We start from the raw sequence: 16,786 nt of genomic DNA on the forward strand, positions 1-16,786 counted from the left end.
AGAATCGAACCCGGATTGGCTAGTCTAAAGGCAGACGCACTACAACAGAGCTATCTCGGCGGACTTAATAATAATAATAATAATAATAATAATAATAATAGCGATCATGATAATAGTAATAATGGTAATGATTATAATAATATTTATTATTATTATTATGATTATTATTATTATTATTATTATTATTATCATCATCATCATCATCATCATCTATATATCGCACAAGGGTAGTTGCCCTTCAGTAAGTGTTGCCAAAAGACACAGCATACTAAACAAATAAAAATAAACATTTGTGTTATCACTATTTATGATTATTTTATTTACTTTAACATAAAAATGACAGCATTTAGTTATGTTTCTGTAATTCTTACGAATTCTTCAATTCAATTGAAAACCTATGATTTGTTTTTTGTAAGTTAATTTTTATTCATTTCTGTGATTAAATGTGGTTCTTAAGAGTAGAGCTCTCATGGTTTGAACTAATTTTGTATAGAGCGTTGGGTTGGTATTACTTGGAACTAACGTACTTACAAAAGTTGACATATTGGGATTTGAACCAGATTTTTTGCCATAAATAGAGCTTTTAGGGTTAAGAGTAGAGGTATTGAGAATGATGCAAGTGTTACTACTTTAACTATGGGTAGAGGTGTTATGAAGGATATATTTATTAGGCTGCTGAACAAGTGTAGAGATTATCAGGATTTGGACAGCGTTGCTTACCAAGAACTTGGATATTAAAATTTCGAGACTAATTTTACTAATGAGAGATATATTAAGATTTTAACATGGGTAGTTGTAGTCAAGAGTACGCTAGTTCGGTATGATGAGTTCTAACCAAGCCTTTGAGATGTAAGAATGTCAACAATCTTTTCGCGAACTTTAAATATATTGGAATTTCAACAGAATTCAAGGAAGAAGCCATCGGCATACTTTAAGGGTTGGCGAGTTCATCTCGTGTTCCAAGACTGCTCTCGGACATGAGTTCGAATTCAAGTTGGGCTGATTACCTGGTCAACTTTTTCGGATCTTGACCTCTAACTGTATGGCAAATGTCACGATATCACCGACTCTATATTAGAAGCAGTTGAAAGGGCATCGTTAAGTGATGGGTTAATACAATAAGGGTAGAGATGCAATTCCAGCAAACGTTGTTATCGAGGGTATAGACAGTTCTTAAGAGCATAGATATTTCAACGTATTTCTTTACCAAATTGGAATTTCAAAAGACTTTTCTACCAATGTAACTGTTTTTTTTTTCCTCTCTGGGAAGAGCCCAAGGGCTAATACTGCAGCCTGAGGCTTATTGTGCCTACCTTCTATATGATGATTGTTGAAGGCCTTACGACATCAATCCTTTGAGTACATGATTCGCTGCTTGGTGCCATTTTGTCGATTCACCTACAGCATTCAGTCTGACGCAGTCTCCCTGTTGATATTCTGCAGCCTCCACAAATCGATGGCATCGCAAATAATGTATTATATCCTGCTGCATCCTATATTGACCGGAAGCTTGCTTTGCCTTAGATATCGCGATTCACCATGGTGCCATCCGTCCGAGGGAGCTACGTGGCTCCGGTAAGTCCCTGATCTGCTGTAGGTCGCTGTGAAAGTCCACTCCTAGTCCACCTGAAACTATTGAAGGTAACAGAAGAAGTTAAAATTAATGCAGACACAATGAGTCCAAGGTCCAAAGGCGAAAGTTACCCAGCAATTCTATTTCAGATGATTGATGGCAAAACCTCAGAAAAACCCCAACCAGGTAACTTGTCCCAACAAGAATTTGAACCCGGACCCTCTCGCTACACCGTTGGACATGCTAGCCGTTATTTCGCAGCGGTGGACTAATATAGTTGATAGGATTTTACTTACAGATTTTATCTACAAAGAAGCGTCAAAGCAGCGATGCAGAACTGGGGAAGAGAGGGGTGGAAGCATGGGGAAAGAATTTGTTCCCCGTCCACAATCCCCCGGCCTTGAATTACGTATCTGTGACGTCCATAATCACACTGAATATATATTTCCTCTCCCCCTACCATATCCAATGACGTGTGGGGGTGAAAGGAAGAGATGAGTCACATGTTCCGGCTTGTGACTTGTGCCACAATTGGAGCACAGTTTTGTATCCCTGGTCTAACGTTTAAATTATAATTTTAAGAAGTTATTTAACAACGTTTTACTAACTGTGCTGTCAATAAATTGGTAATATCGAGGCGGTATTTTGGATAGAAAAGTTCAAGGATTCATCATGAATTTCTTGACATTCGCTTTCGAGTTGCAGAAAGCCTCGGAGATAATTCAGCCAAGTAATCATCCCAAGCGGGATTCAAACCAACATTCTAATGCAGCTCTGAAGCATAAGTTCATAGAGTTCTTACTAAGAATAGAGTTATTCGTTTAGGGCTATATATTAGAGATCATAGCTGCTAGCATTCAAAGTATAATGTTTTGCAAAAATTAGAATCATTGTTCACTGCACCGCAGCGTTGAGGAGTTTTTTTACTTTTACTGAGATAAAATGAAGTGATTAAGTGATATAAAACAGTGGGAGCAAGTCGTCGTACGCTGTAGAAACAATGGAACGAGAATCTATTGTGCCCCGTGTACGTAACTCCGGTATTACTTCCGGCACCACACATATTAACGAAATTGTGTGTTGGCCGCGTGGCTAACCGCGTATTTAAATGAGTATAATGAGGGAAAATGACCGTCGTAAAAATTTATATGCAATTTTCTATATGCCAAAGTGCCCCTTATAGTTACCTAAGTGGACATGATAAAAAGCTGCAGCACCAATTTAGTTGGCTCTCTTATGGGAGTAATAATTGTAATAATACCGCTGAAGTGGACCACCTCCGACAAGTACATATCACGTGTAGCCGACGCTTTCATATTTATGAGGAACAGCTGAAGTACGGCCAGTGTTTACAATTACGAAATGTTGTACTAATTGTGCATTAATAGAGCAGCGCTTTTAGGTCAATTCCTAGATGTACATATACATTTCTGTGAGCATTTTACAGTGCATTGTGCTGTGAAACAATACTCTAAGACTTTACATCTCTGTTCTAATTAAATTATGAATATTATTTTGATTATAAAAATATAACAAATCTCATGTTTTAAATTCCTTGCATATTGTGAGTTCTGTTCATTATTGCTTAGCCGAGGGCAGGAATTCTTTAAGGCAATAGTTCCCAAACATTTTGAAGGAGTGACAAACTCTTGGGTGACGCTTTTGTTTGTGAATCCCCACTACCGCACAGGCACTTAACTTCATTCAAAAAAATATAAATCCCTCGAAAATTGAAAAGAAATAAATAATTTCATTCAGAACCACTGGATGCCACGAAACTTGTAATATACCGGCACCTACAAGACGAGAAATCAGAATATACAAACCTATTTTCCAATTCTCTGTGGCGTCTTAGACTGTCTTTCGTTCATGATATATTTTTCGAACACTTTGAATAGTATAATTTCAAGGGAAAAATTATTGAAGTCAGCTGTATAGGCAGCTACAGAGTTGTTTTCGATCTCTGATAACGAATTTGATTGACATCATGTGCGTCAGCTGAACTGTGGCGCGAGGTGACAGACCAGTATTGACAGATCTCATAGTCAGAGTGCACGGCGACTCTCAGAAGAAATTCCCAAGAAAATCTAGCCTTTTTGGGAGGAGTACATTACGACTCTTTCCAATGCCAAGTATAGTGAAGTGAAAATAAAAGAAGCCTGCAATAAACGAGGTTTCGTTACTTCCAAGAAAGGCATCTTCTGTGTATTGAATAAGATTGGTAAAGCTCGAATGGAATTAATTTGTATTATTTCGTGGGGTGCGGCGACTTGTGACGGGGCTGGGGTGGATTTTCTTGCTTTTTCCACTCTGGAATTAATCCCATTCGAGCTTTGCCAGTCTTACTAGGTACACACAAGATGCCTTTCTTGGAAATAACGAAATTACGTTTCTTGCAGGCTCCTATGATTTTCACGTTACTGTACTTGGCATCGGAAAGGGTTCTTATGTACCCCTCCCAAAAAGGCTCGATTTTCTTGGGCATTGCTACTGTGATACACCCTACACTCTGATTATGAAGTCACTCACTACTGGTCTGTCATCTCTCGCTGCAATTCAACTGTCGATGTGATTCCTGACACACATGATGTCATTCAAATTCGTTATCAGAGGTCGGAAATACGCTGTAAACCTGAAAGCCAGATTTGTACTTTGAATGGGCCTAGTAATTTATGAGGCTAAGATATTACCATAATAACTACCAGAGATAAAAATCGGCGAATTTATAAGGATATCACTTGACAAAAAGAGATTTGATTCATTATGTGTATCAATATGATTACGTAGACATCTTCGTCAAATCCAATATATTATTAAAATACTTACCATTGTCATCATTAACAAGTTACCATCATCACCACTACAACCAACCATAATTAAAATAATGAAAAGAGGGGTTATTTTGTTAATGATTTCAGGCTCTAGACTTAAAGCTCCTCTGAATGACGCTCTCTTGATCTAAATCAGTGTTTCTCAAACTTTTTTGAAGGGGGGACCACTTTTTTTAAGTCAGAGTAGTTCCGCGGACCACCTTACTGTTGCTCCCTTCGAAAATATATTGATCATTTTTTAGTATACTTTAATATCAATAAACTTACATTTTAAAATAGAATTAATTAATTAAAATTAATTAAATTAATTTCATATTATTAACTAATTAAGCTAATGTTAAGAGAAAAAAAATAATTTTTGTTTCTTTAATAATTCAAGGTTATTAGAGTTTGGATAATCTTTAACTAATTAAAAAAATAAATAAATAAATTTTCATTTTATTGGGTTATTTTACGACGCTGTATCAACATCTAGGTTATTTAGCGTCTGAATGAGATGAAGGTGATAATGCCGGCGAAATGAGTCCGGGGTCCAGCACCGAAAGTTACCCAGCATTTGCTCATCTTGGGTTGAGAGAAAACCCCGGAAAAAACCTCAACCAAGTAACTTGCGCCGACCGGGAATCGAACCCGGGCCATCTGGTTTCGCTGCCAGACGCGCTGACCTTTACTCCACAGGTGTTGGTACTCATATTAATCAGATGGATGAGCCTGCCTATTCTTGCACAGTTCTATATTTGGACGTATGCTGGTAGGCTTGAGTCGGAGATCGTCACATCGAGTCGATTTCGGTAGCTTACCTTGTTTTTATTAGAGTTATCTCACACAATAACGTAGAAACAAACTGAATTATAATCTGTAAAGCACCAGTGTACAGCTCACTATATTCTTTTTTCACATGTGAGCTGATGAGGTCCAGAAATTAACCATACCTTCCGACTGTTCCCTTTCACTCAATGTAAGTTTGTTATTTTCAATATCGCAATGAAAGTGTTCACGAACCCATGAAAATTCGTCATATTTAATTGGAAAATAAGTTTCAAATTGTGACCTCAGAGTTGTATTATAGGTGTATGACGTATAGTAAGTGACCATTTCAATGTGCAAACTGAGTGTCGGCAAAACTATTAAGAAAGTCATGAATACATGGAAAGGTTCGGCCCTCTGTTATGAATTTGGGTGGTCCCTGGCTGGGTTACAGGGGAGCGCCAGGTGTGCAGGGAAAAGATGGCGAGCAACACCACGTTTGTTAGTGCTTTAAATCCCTCTTTTGTTGTTGAGAGTAGAGTGGGAAGTCAGTAGACGGATAGAGTAATAAATTTCATAAAATGTCAATATTGACAGAAAAAGTGAAAAGCAATTGGCATGTGTCATTTCCGAACTCTGAGATTTTCAGCTATAGGATGATACACAACAATTCGTTTGAATTTAATTTTTTCTTCTGCCTTTTTTGAAGGACCACAAGGACAGACTTCGAGGACCACAGGTGGTACGCGAACCATAGTTTGAGAAACGCTTATCTAAATCTATGCCTTTCCTTAGTTGCTGTGGGTACAATAAAGCTATTCCCCTTGAAGTTTTGCCGTCTGTTTTATAAAGTTGTTTTGTTATTTCATTACATTTTATTAAAATATGAATTATTTTTCAAAGTGCTCTTTTGTAATTTAATCATACAGGGACATCATATTATTTTTACTTAAATTTTTATTGTACCTGAGTTTTTGAATGTACTTCACTCCCACCCCTTCTACTAAGGAAGTTCCAACTCCACAAAGAACCAAGACCGCAGATAGTAAGCAGTACTGAGTTACTGAGTATAGTACGTTCCAGAAATATGTTCGCGTTTTCCAGTGACGAAAGAGCTTTCAATATTAAATCATATTTTCGCACAGGTACTGTCCGTTTTCCTACGTCGCATCCCGATTTCCCCCACCTGCTTCTGCTCGCCCCTCTGTAATAGCTGGGCTGTCTTAGCTTTTTTCTGAAAACATTAATTTCTCTTAGGAATTGGAAGTTTACGTAATATTATACAGTTGTTTAATTTAGCTTAAAAGGGCCTCGTTAAGTAATTAACTGTCACGTGATTTCCTCCCTTTCTACAATCCTGCGGCATAACCACTTGGACGGACAGTAGATAGCATGTCTGAGTAATTTTATATTTTCGGGTCGGGCAGAAGTGAAGATTGAATTCACGGTATGTAGATTAGGTACAGAATTATTTCAACATGAGTTAGTAGTACGAAGGACGAAACTGGCAATTGGAATTAGATGCAATAGTCTATAGTGCGATAATATGCACAAAAGAACTGAAGCCTGTATCGAAATGAACGGCCACCATTTTCAAAATTGTGTTTAAATATTCATATTATGATTATTTTTCAATTTAACTTCTTTCTCTATATTGTACGCTAATGTGCTGTACACAGTATAATATACATTGCATAATGAATACGTTCGCATGGATAACTCACTTCGTGAGTAAAAACACTTATTCTTAATACAGTACTGTACTTTGATTAAAGAAAAGCCTAATGAAAATTATCAAACTCAAAATCGCGATATTTCCTAGTTTACGTAAATGGATGAACTACTTTTCTTCCTTCCTATGCCTAGTAGAGTGATTTGTGTTTTACGCCAGTATCATCGAACTCCAGTCTTGGAGGGGGGAGCAAGCGGTGTTTCCGGTTCTCTAAAGGTATAGACAGGTTAATATTAAAAATGTTAGTAAAAATAAAATGATGTCCCTGTATAAGATTTAAACAAATTCCCCTACAATAATAAATCTATGTCATACACCCTCCTGGGAGAATATAAATTTAAGCCACCCAACGCAGACGGAAAGAAAACAATGCATCCCTCGAGGTTTTTAATTGAATGAGTAATGAATATGGTTAAACAGGAAAAAGTGATGCCCATTTATTTTCGTTGAAATCTGATGGGATGTGCAAACATAGTCCAGCACGTTCTCAGTAGAAAGGTGTGGAGTCGAGAACAACTGTAATGTATAGCATGCAGTAATTTCAGTTACACTAGCTTCGGAAACACTCGTAAAATTTCTGATTTCAGAGTGTGAGGCAACATTGACAAGCGTGACAAAAATAGTACGCGAGACAAATTTGGTGTCACGCAACTGAGAGAAAGTTGCCGCCAATTTCATTTTCAACCCCTCCCCTCCCTTAATACCGTAAAATGATATCTTAATTCCTTATTATCTATTACAGAAAGAAGTTGTCGTTTGTCACGGAATGCGTTTCTTTTGAATATTTCAAACTTCTCTCATGCAAGCAAGGAAACTTAAAAATACCTGGCACGGATTAGCATATTACAGAATGTAATGATAATATTATACAGTATTATATTTAGAGCTTAATAGTTGAATCCGTTAACCTTGGAACAATAATTCACATTTTGTTCCTTGAATACGTAGAGAAGATACTTTGATTTCTTTGGAGTTGCTTAAGAGTTAATGTAAAATATTAGAGATAATAGTAATATGCGTTACAAGAGCGGAATCTTGACGGTTTCATGTTCGAGGAAAGGACTGAAAAAGCGAAACGTAGTTGAGCTTTTTTAATTTCCGAGAACATGAAAACAAACATACCGCTCGTGTATCGTACATTATTTTGTGCGACGATCGTTTATTACATACCTGAAAGAGGAATTTCTAATTAGTTGCAATGAAATCTCCATCTTGGTTTCTGTTCAATGACTGCAACTTTGAAAAACAAATATATCTATCTTCAACATTGTTTCTATAAAATGTTTTCTGTGTTTACTATACTCCAGCATGCCGTGATATAAGTCTGTCCTTTTTTTCCCCCAGTCTATAAATGCGAACTTAAAACAAACGGTAAGGTTATGTAATGATTTATTTTCATACCTTGCTCTGGATTTGTCGGGAACCAGAGAAGCACAGCCTTGTTCCCAAGCCTCTTCAACTTCAAGATCCACATCTCCTTCGTTCAAAGTAGCCGCCATGGTGAGTCTGGAATCCTATTGATTTTTTCACGGCTTCCTTAATGTTACTTGCATTACAAATGCAGGTACTTTTGTGGTGTTGTAGAGTTTACTTAATTTTTGCAAATATTTAAGAACAATAATTAACGGTGCAATTTAGGTGAAATTGCAGTGGTAAGTTTCCAATTTATAATTATTACTATATTGAACGTCTTTAAAAATAATATGTTAAAAGCCTAAAGCAGTAAAATGAATATGACGCTTAAGCGGTAAGAATAGGGAAATTGTTATGTGTGTTACGTTGGGAATACTGAATGTGGTATTTCACACTTACCGCGTATTGGTTTTGTGCGGAAAGCAAGCAAATACGAACGATCTCGCACAAAATTATTTTCGTTTTCATTTCATGAGGTGTTGTTTTGAAAGGTAGCTCAGATTACGCGAATGCATAAGGAAGAAGCTGGTAATTTAGAATTGTGATTAATTCTGTTACACATTTATGCTTATTTACACGACTTTCGTTATGTTATAGGTTAAATTCAATAATGCGAGTACAATGGAAGCTCTTAAGTTCGACATCCTATAGTTCGACTGCTTACGTAGGAGAATTAGACACTCCCCTATACGGGCACTAAGAAATGGGTTTGCCATTTGAATGGGAATTGGTTCTGTGTCTTGTAGTGATACTTTTGTTAAAGGAAAACAGAATATTTTATTGATTAGGACATCCATATTTAATCATTGATTTTAAATTAGTGAACTCTTCTTTTTCTATTAGAGAATTATGCCGTTTATGAGACGGAACTGTCGAAACCCACTGTGGTACAATAAGCGCATACACAAGTCTCGGGGCGGGCAGGAAATGCAAGTACAGTACTGTATTCGTTGATGGATAACCAATAAGAATTTGTATTCATTTCACCTGCCACACTCACTACACTTATTGGACTGAACTTTCAATTCCGTTCAGTCGAATTTAAGAGAATCCACTCTACTGGGTGTTCATTTAAAAGTGTGTCATGACGTCACTGTTGTGAGTCAGCCATTTGAAGCGAGTTTCAGCTTTTATGCCAGAGAAGTTGCCTATTATTTAAGGCGTTCTATCTGAAACTGAGAACGTGTACGGTATAACTTGAACGTCGTAGCAACAAATGGCGGCCTGTATGGTTTGTGTGCTACCATAACCTCTTTTCAACTGTATTTTGTGCGGGCAAATCGTACGCAGGGTATTTGTTATCATCGATAACGGCAACATTCCACAACACAAATCAAATGCTCCGTGTCCATGTTGACTGTCGAAGTTAATGTCAACAAATACGTAAGTAATCGTCTTAACCCTCTCCCCATACCCCGACAGTAAGAAAAAACTCACCTCAGTACGTGTTTCCAAACATTTCACATTTCTGCCACTACTGGCGTTACCGTACGTATCGGTAAGTACTCTTCAGAATGAACGCCGTACTTGCTAGGCAACTTCTCTGGCACTTAGGTAATACGCCTCTGTGGAAGTGCAGGAAGATTGAATTCTCTAGGCTCATCGACTAGCCACATGACGGCATACAGCGAGCCATGACACACTTTGAACTGAACACGCAGCCAGCAAGAAAGTGCATGCAATTACAAACAGGTATACCTTTTAAATATGGTGAAAGCGGCAAAATCAGGAAAATTAAGCGTTAGAAATTCTTCCGAAGTATATGGGGTCCATTGCACGACACTGAATGATAAATTAAGGTATCAGGAAATGATTTTCGCTGTAGGAAGATTCCCCACTAAGAAATTTCATTGACGGAATAGATAGAAGACAGGAGAGCACTTGTATGAGATGAGCTTTCTCCCAAAGAAATTGGAAGATATATATATATTTTTTTATATTTCCGAGCACTGAAGATTCTAAGATTCTGCAGGAGGAGGAGAAGGGAAAATATTTCGAAGGTGGTGCAACAAACTTTGCGACGCGGGGAAATAGATACAGAGTGTTTCAAAAGTGATGGTAAAAATGTAGGGATGAGAAATAAAAAAACGGAGAGAAGCAAAAGAGTTCAGTAAACATGAGTCCGCAAATAATAAACCGTATACGAGATAATTCGTTTTTTTTTTCTACTGAACCGAGCTATCGATAAAGCGGTAACATTCATACTTCGTACCCCAGATCATAAATGTAAAAAATTGATCGGCCTTATGGGCTTTGAAGGCAATAACTTTTATCAATTTCACTATGCTACCATCTAGCGACTCCAGAAGAAGTCACGTTATAACTCTCATTTGAATTGCATGGAACAACTGTACTTCCATCTAGCGGTCGTTAACCAATCGACAGTGGGCGATCCTGGTGGTTGTGCTCTTCCATATATTACCGTTTTTAACATGATGTAGCTAATCTGTTAGATATGTGATCAGGGTTCCTACGTATGCCGCACTATCTTCATCTCATTCTCTTCCAAGTGTGAGACGATATCTAAACGTACGATATGGTGAACGGTGTATAGGTATAGGAAGATCTGTACCTAAAACCTTTTGATTTTTGTGTATGGCGTTATGCAAAAAAGTCTGGTTTACACAACAGATATCACCAGAGCTCAAGAATTGCAGCATCGGATTGTATATATGCCTTCCAGCAAATGAAGAATAACCCAGGATTGCTCGAGAGCATTCGCGGTTCTTTGCGGAGAAGACTAGACAGATGCATTCAAGTGCATGGACAGCATTTTGAACACTTGCTGTAAAATTCTTCAGTTAACATGTTATACTGTACTGTACCTTATTTATCCACAAACTTCACTATCGTTCAAACAGCTCTTTCTTTTTTTGTATGTTCAATCACATATCTGTTGTGTTAAAGGTAAAATTATGTAATTTATTGTCTTGCGATTGATAAATTAAATGAAATTGTCAGTGACTTTGTTTGAATTAGTACCTACTTAGTATTCAGCGGCCCCCAACCAGCACAAAATGACATTATTTCGCTAACAATTAATTTACGTACCCATGTTTACTTGAATTTTCTTTTTGGCTTGTCTTCTTTTTTACTTCTCATCCCTAAATTTTTTACCATCACTTTTGAAACACTGTGTATATTATTTGTTCCTGAAAATTTCAATATTGATTACCGATAAGATAAATTCAGAAATTTCAACATCAACAAAGCCACCGGCATAGCTCAGTCGACTAAGACGCTCGCTTGCCGGTCCGGAGTTGCGCTCGGACGTGGGTTCGAATCTCGCTTGCGCTGATTACTCGGTTGGTTTTTTTTTTAGGTTTTCCCCGAGCGTAAGCCGAATGTCAGGAAATCTACGGCAAATCCTCGGCCTCATTTCGCCAAATACCATCTCGTTATCACCAATCCCATCGAAGCTAAATAACCTAACAGTTGATATAGCGTCATTAAATAACCAAGTGAAAATGCATCAACAATGTGCCATACATTATCTGTTTATGATTATATTATGTCATAAATATTCAAATATTCTTTAAAAACTTTTTTACAATTTCGAAGAATTGAGCGTTTTCACACATATACTTGTTATGGATCGGATTTTAAAAGACAAAATAATGTGTGATCAGAATTACCCCCTTATTGAGGTGACATCGATAAGCGATAACACTTAAAAATAAAGTTGAAAACAATGGATGATATTTGTATTCGGTAGATAGGATGCTGAAAACTTACAAAATTAAATGAGCTCTTTGATAGAACGTAACTTTATATGGGTAATACTCAGAAAATTGAACATTTGATTGTATTCACCCCGTGATACTGTACTTAATATATTCAGATTATATTTTTTTATAACAAGAAAGTCTTCCTGTTTTCCAATCGAGTATATAGTGTTATATGCGCTTGTGTACGGGAATGTAGGAAGGAAGTTCTTTGCAAGTAGACAGCACTGAACCGTGGTGCGAGTAATCCCGAGATTGAAAGATATATTGAGCATAATCCAAGTGTAAATATTCAGTTCCGAACGTAGAAACATGGAGGAATAGAGGTGCTTAATGGGCAGGACCTGGAGCATTCCTAAATATTTCAGAACAGTAGATTTGTGTGCATCCGTGATTGAATGAGTTGTGTTGCCGGTTGTGTTGCCCAAATAAGTCGGAACCACCATCCACCACAATCGCATTCCTCCCTAGCCATCAAGTCCTTATACAGTAGTTCCCTATGTGCCACCAAATATTGTATTTACAAAGTGGAAGCGGATATCGGCAACAAGTAGTACTCTATTAATGACGCCATATGGTATATGTGCGTCATTTCAGAGAAATTCCCCTTCGTCATAGTGAAGTAGACCTAGATAATCAAAGGAAACTGCTCGCTTCGGAAAATAAAAATATTCCGAACTTCATTTAGATGTAGGCCTATAGTTTTAAGTGTGAGAAAGTTGACACTTATTCATAAATTATACAGTAATATTATCTCTACTTTTACGATATAAAGTGTTACGTAAATTTAAAAAAAATAACAAGTTTGTATTACAAGATTTAACTGAAATAAGCAAATCTAAAGGTTCAATCAGTTTTAGTGGATACTATAGTACAAAATGAACCAAACGATAATAGGAGTTTAAGAAGATAAGATAAACTCTTGCTAAATTTCATAAATGATTGAAAATAAATCATTCATAGTGCTCTGCCCAAGGACAGTCTTTCACCGCAAACCCAGCATTCTCCAATCTTTCCTATTTTCCGCATTCCGTTTGTCTCCGCATATGATCCATATATTTTAATAACGAGCCGGGTTCAAATCCTGGTTCGGGCAACTTACCTGGTTGAGGTTTTTCCGGGGTTTTTCTTGAACTCATTAAGAGCAAATGCTGGGTAACTTCCGGCGCTGGACCCTGGACTCATTTCACTAGCATTGTCACCTTCATCTCATTCAAACGCTATATAACCATAGCAGTTGAAAAGCGTAGTAAAATAACCAATTAAAATAAAAACAAATATATTATCTTAATGTCGTCTATCATCTAATATCTTCTCTTGCCCCGAAATTTTCTTTCATTCACCATATGGTTTTACTTGGAAAGACCAAGTTTCCAGTAAAGAAGTAACTACCTTCAGTTCCCTGCCTGTAATAAAGCCCAAACCTAATATATTTTAAGTACAGCATAAACTCTATCATCTGTGTTATTTATTGCATATCGTCGTTGTTCCTGCAATAACTCCTATGTGACATATTTATCGATTTTCAGATTTTTGCTCTATTAAATAACTTAAATAGTGAGACAGCAAATAATAAAATCTCCTATATGTAATTATATTTCTTTGTTTCGAAAATGTAAGAATTCACAGTCACCTATGTAGGCCTACGGCTGACATAGGATTAATAAATGTGTTTTTTCTTCCTACTGAAAACTTTTATATTTTGCACATAGGAGTTATTGCAGGAACAACGACGATATATTTAATGAAATGTATACTTATCTTTAACAGAAACATGTGGTTTAATTACCATGATACAATGTCAAACACTACTACATTGAAACTAAATTAATTCCTGCCTTAAGCCGTCTGCGTTACAAAAATGTTGGTACAGAATTTTCAGAGATCAGCAGTACTTTCCCCTTCAATCGTCTTAACCCTCTCCCTCAACCACTTCACGGCTCCGCAATCTTCGTTAAGTACGTGAGAGGTACAGCACCAGTTAAAGTGAATAAATCCCTTAATGTTCAGTCGAGTTTTGAGCAGAAGCAACGTTCATTTCAGGATCGTGTAGTGAAGTTGTGTTTGCTGTTCTGGTGGGAGCTGATTACATCAAATTCTTGTTACTGTCATATCATTCACTTCGAAGTGTACGTATCTCGTATTTCAGATTTACATGTTCGGGCGTCAAGGTAAAATCAATATTAATCACAGACCTGCGTCTTGTGAATATGCACATTCCCTTTAAACATGGAGAATTTCCCGAATAGTTGGGGCTCAAAATAATAGTACTCTAACAACTCATTTTTTTTCTTGTTAGGAGGGAGGGAGGGAACATCCCACGCATTACGACCTCAGGTCTATTGTACACCTCCCGATATGTGATGAGTTGCGTGCCAACCGATCCTCTATGCGCACCGACCTAACCACTTGACCCCCTTAACGGCCGGTCCCTACAGCCAACAGAGTTCATGTACCATTCCTGCTTCGGCAACCCCCCCCCCCACCCAAGATTCCCTTAACGGTCCGAGGCGGAAGTCCTCCCCCGAGAAGGTCTGCCCCGGGTTCCGTTGCAGAAGCTATCCATCATCAATTGAATACAATCCACGGAGCCCAGTCGAGAGAGCCAGCAGCCTCGGAGGGCCGCCTGCAGAGCGATCTGAAAACCAGAAGAAGTAACGGGATGATGAATGAAAGAATGATAGGCGAGGAAAGGAAATGGCGAAGATGAGTGAGGTTCCAATCGCCTGATACAGTTATCTGATATTCATCCATAGGAATGAGGGGGAAAAACCCCGAAAAAACCTCACCCAGGCATCTCGTCCCGACAGGGGATCGAACTCGGGCTCGCTGGGTTCTCACAACTCATAGTCTCGACTGTAGGAAATTATGCCTTCATACTCCTACCATAAATTATTGGAAATCTCTCTAATATTTGTAAAACTGCACTCAAAGACAGATGAGAGGAAACAAAGCAGGCTGGAAAGTTCACTAACATTTATTTTTAAAAGGTTTATATTTTCAGTTTCACAACGGGACATGGGTCTATCATTTAATTGAAATCTTAGAAGGAAGCAAAGTATTGTATGTTTGTAATAAACAAAAGTCAAAAACAAATTTCCTCAGTACAATTTTAATTCCCAAAGTCTAAATATTACTAAACTTGAAACAGTTCTAATAGAAGGACTGTAAGAGTGTTTAATTTTAATTTTATAACGGGAAAGAAAGTCGTGATCGACAGCTCATACAGAAACAACGCTAACTTCACCTCAGCAGAAGCTAAAAATCAACCAAGGAGTAAAATGATAACGTGTTTACAAATACAAATATAAAATATAATGACAACATATTTTCAATTAATATCTTACAAGAACTTTCATATAAGCAACTTTTAAACAAAGAACAAGGAGGAAATCTTACTCAAAAGAAAAGTGTAAAATAAATTTAGGCCTTATGGAATTACAGAAAGCTTTACAAATAAGAGACCCGGGTATTTATCGAAAGGTACCTTACTCTAATGAAAGTTTATCTTTTACAAAAGAGCGATTTCCCAAATAATTAGGCATATACAAACGTGTTTCAAGTTTTTTAGTAGATAATTATTAATTAACGAAGCTATGTCAACTACTAGATTATTTTCGTCGATGGAATTGGTGATAGCGAGATGGTATTTGGCCAGATGAGGCTGAGAATTCTCCATATGATTACCTGACATTCGTCTTATAGTTGGGAAAAACCTCTGAAGAAACCCGACCAAGTGATCAGCCGAAGAGGTATTGAACCCATCAACAAGGGATAAGTAGACAAACGCGCCTGCTGCCTAAGATACTCTGCTGTCTTTTCAAGTTTTGCTTGATACAGTGAAATAATTTGCGAATTTGAGGACAATTTTCAATACTCCACTTATTATGATTATGATGATGATGATGATTATTATTATTATTATTATTATTATTATTATTATTGTAATCATGAATAGGAAGAACGAACCCCAGCTCTACGTCATTTGTAAGAACTACGATGCTGATCTCCAGCTATTCTAGTACACAAAAAAACACCATCTGACTATGCTAAGGTTCGTTGAGTATCCAGATTTTGAAGCAGGCAATTCTTCTGGTGCCTAGATCAGCCCTCGCTGTTCATCACCATCCGAAGATCGGGGAATGTTATGGAATGATAATGGATTGGAGATCGGACGGATTGTTGTTGATGCCTAACGTGGGGAAACGGGAAAACTCCGAAGAAAACTCCAAATGCGATCTTGTCCGCCACAGAGTCAGTATTGATTTTTAAATGAAAAATCCAGGTTGAATTGGGACTCGAACACGGACTGCCTTCGCTATGATCTGGTCAATGTAGACACCACACGAACCATTTATGTATTACCATTATTTTATTATGCATTACAGATTTTGTTACTGTAAGTAACAGTTGGATTAGTTGATAAACATGGCAAGAATTAATTAAATGTTTCGTTCAGAAAGTTTAAGAACTTAATGAGTTCTCTGATAGCTTCCTTAAAGATCTAGATAAAGTAATTAGAAGTGCTGTCAAAGAAATGATACCTTTTCTTGATAATACACCTAACGACATGCTATTTTCTTCTAAAAAGTACGTGGCCTAGGACTTGCTAAGGCTGAATGGGAAGCTAATATTCAGCATTTTAATATTTGTAAACGACTCTCACAAGTCAGTGATGATCAACTCCTCCTTGTCCGGAATCTCGAAGAGGAGAAGAAAACTACTCTCAAGCGCCTGAAAATTCCTGAAGCCAGCATAACACTTT

This window comes from Periplaneta americana, chromosome 17 (assembly GCF_040183065.1).
Source record: "Periplaneta americana isolate PAMFEO1 chromosome 17, P.americana_PAMFEO1_priV1, whole genome shotgun sequence".
Taxonomy (NCBI): Eukaryota; Metazoa; Arthropoda; class Insecta; order Blattodea; family Blattidae; genus Periplaneta; species Periplaneta americana.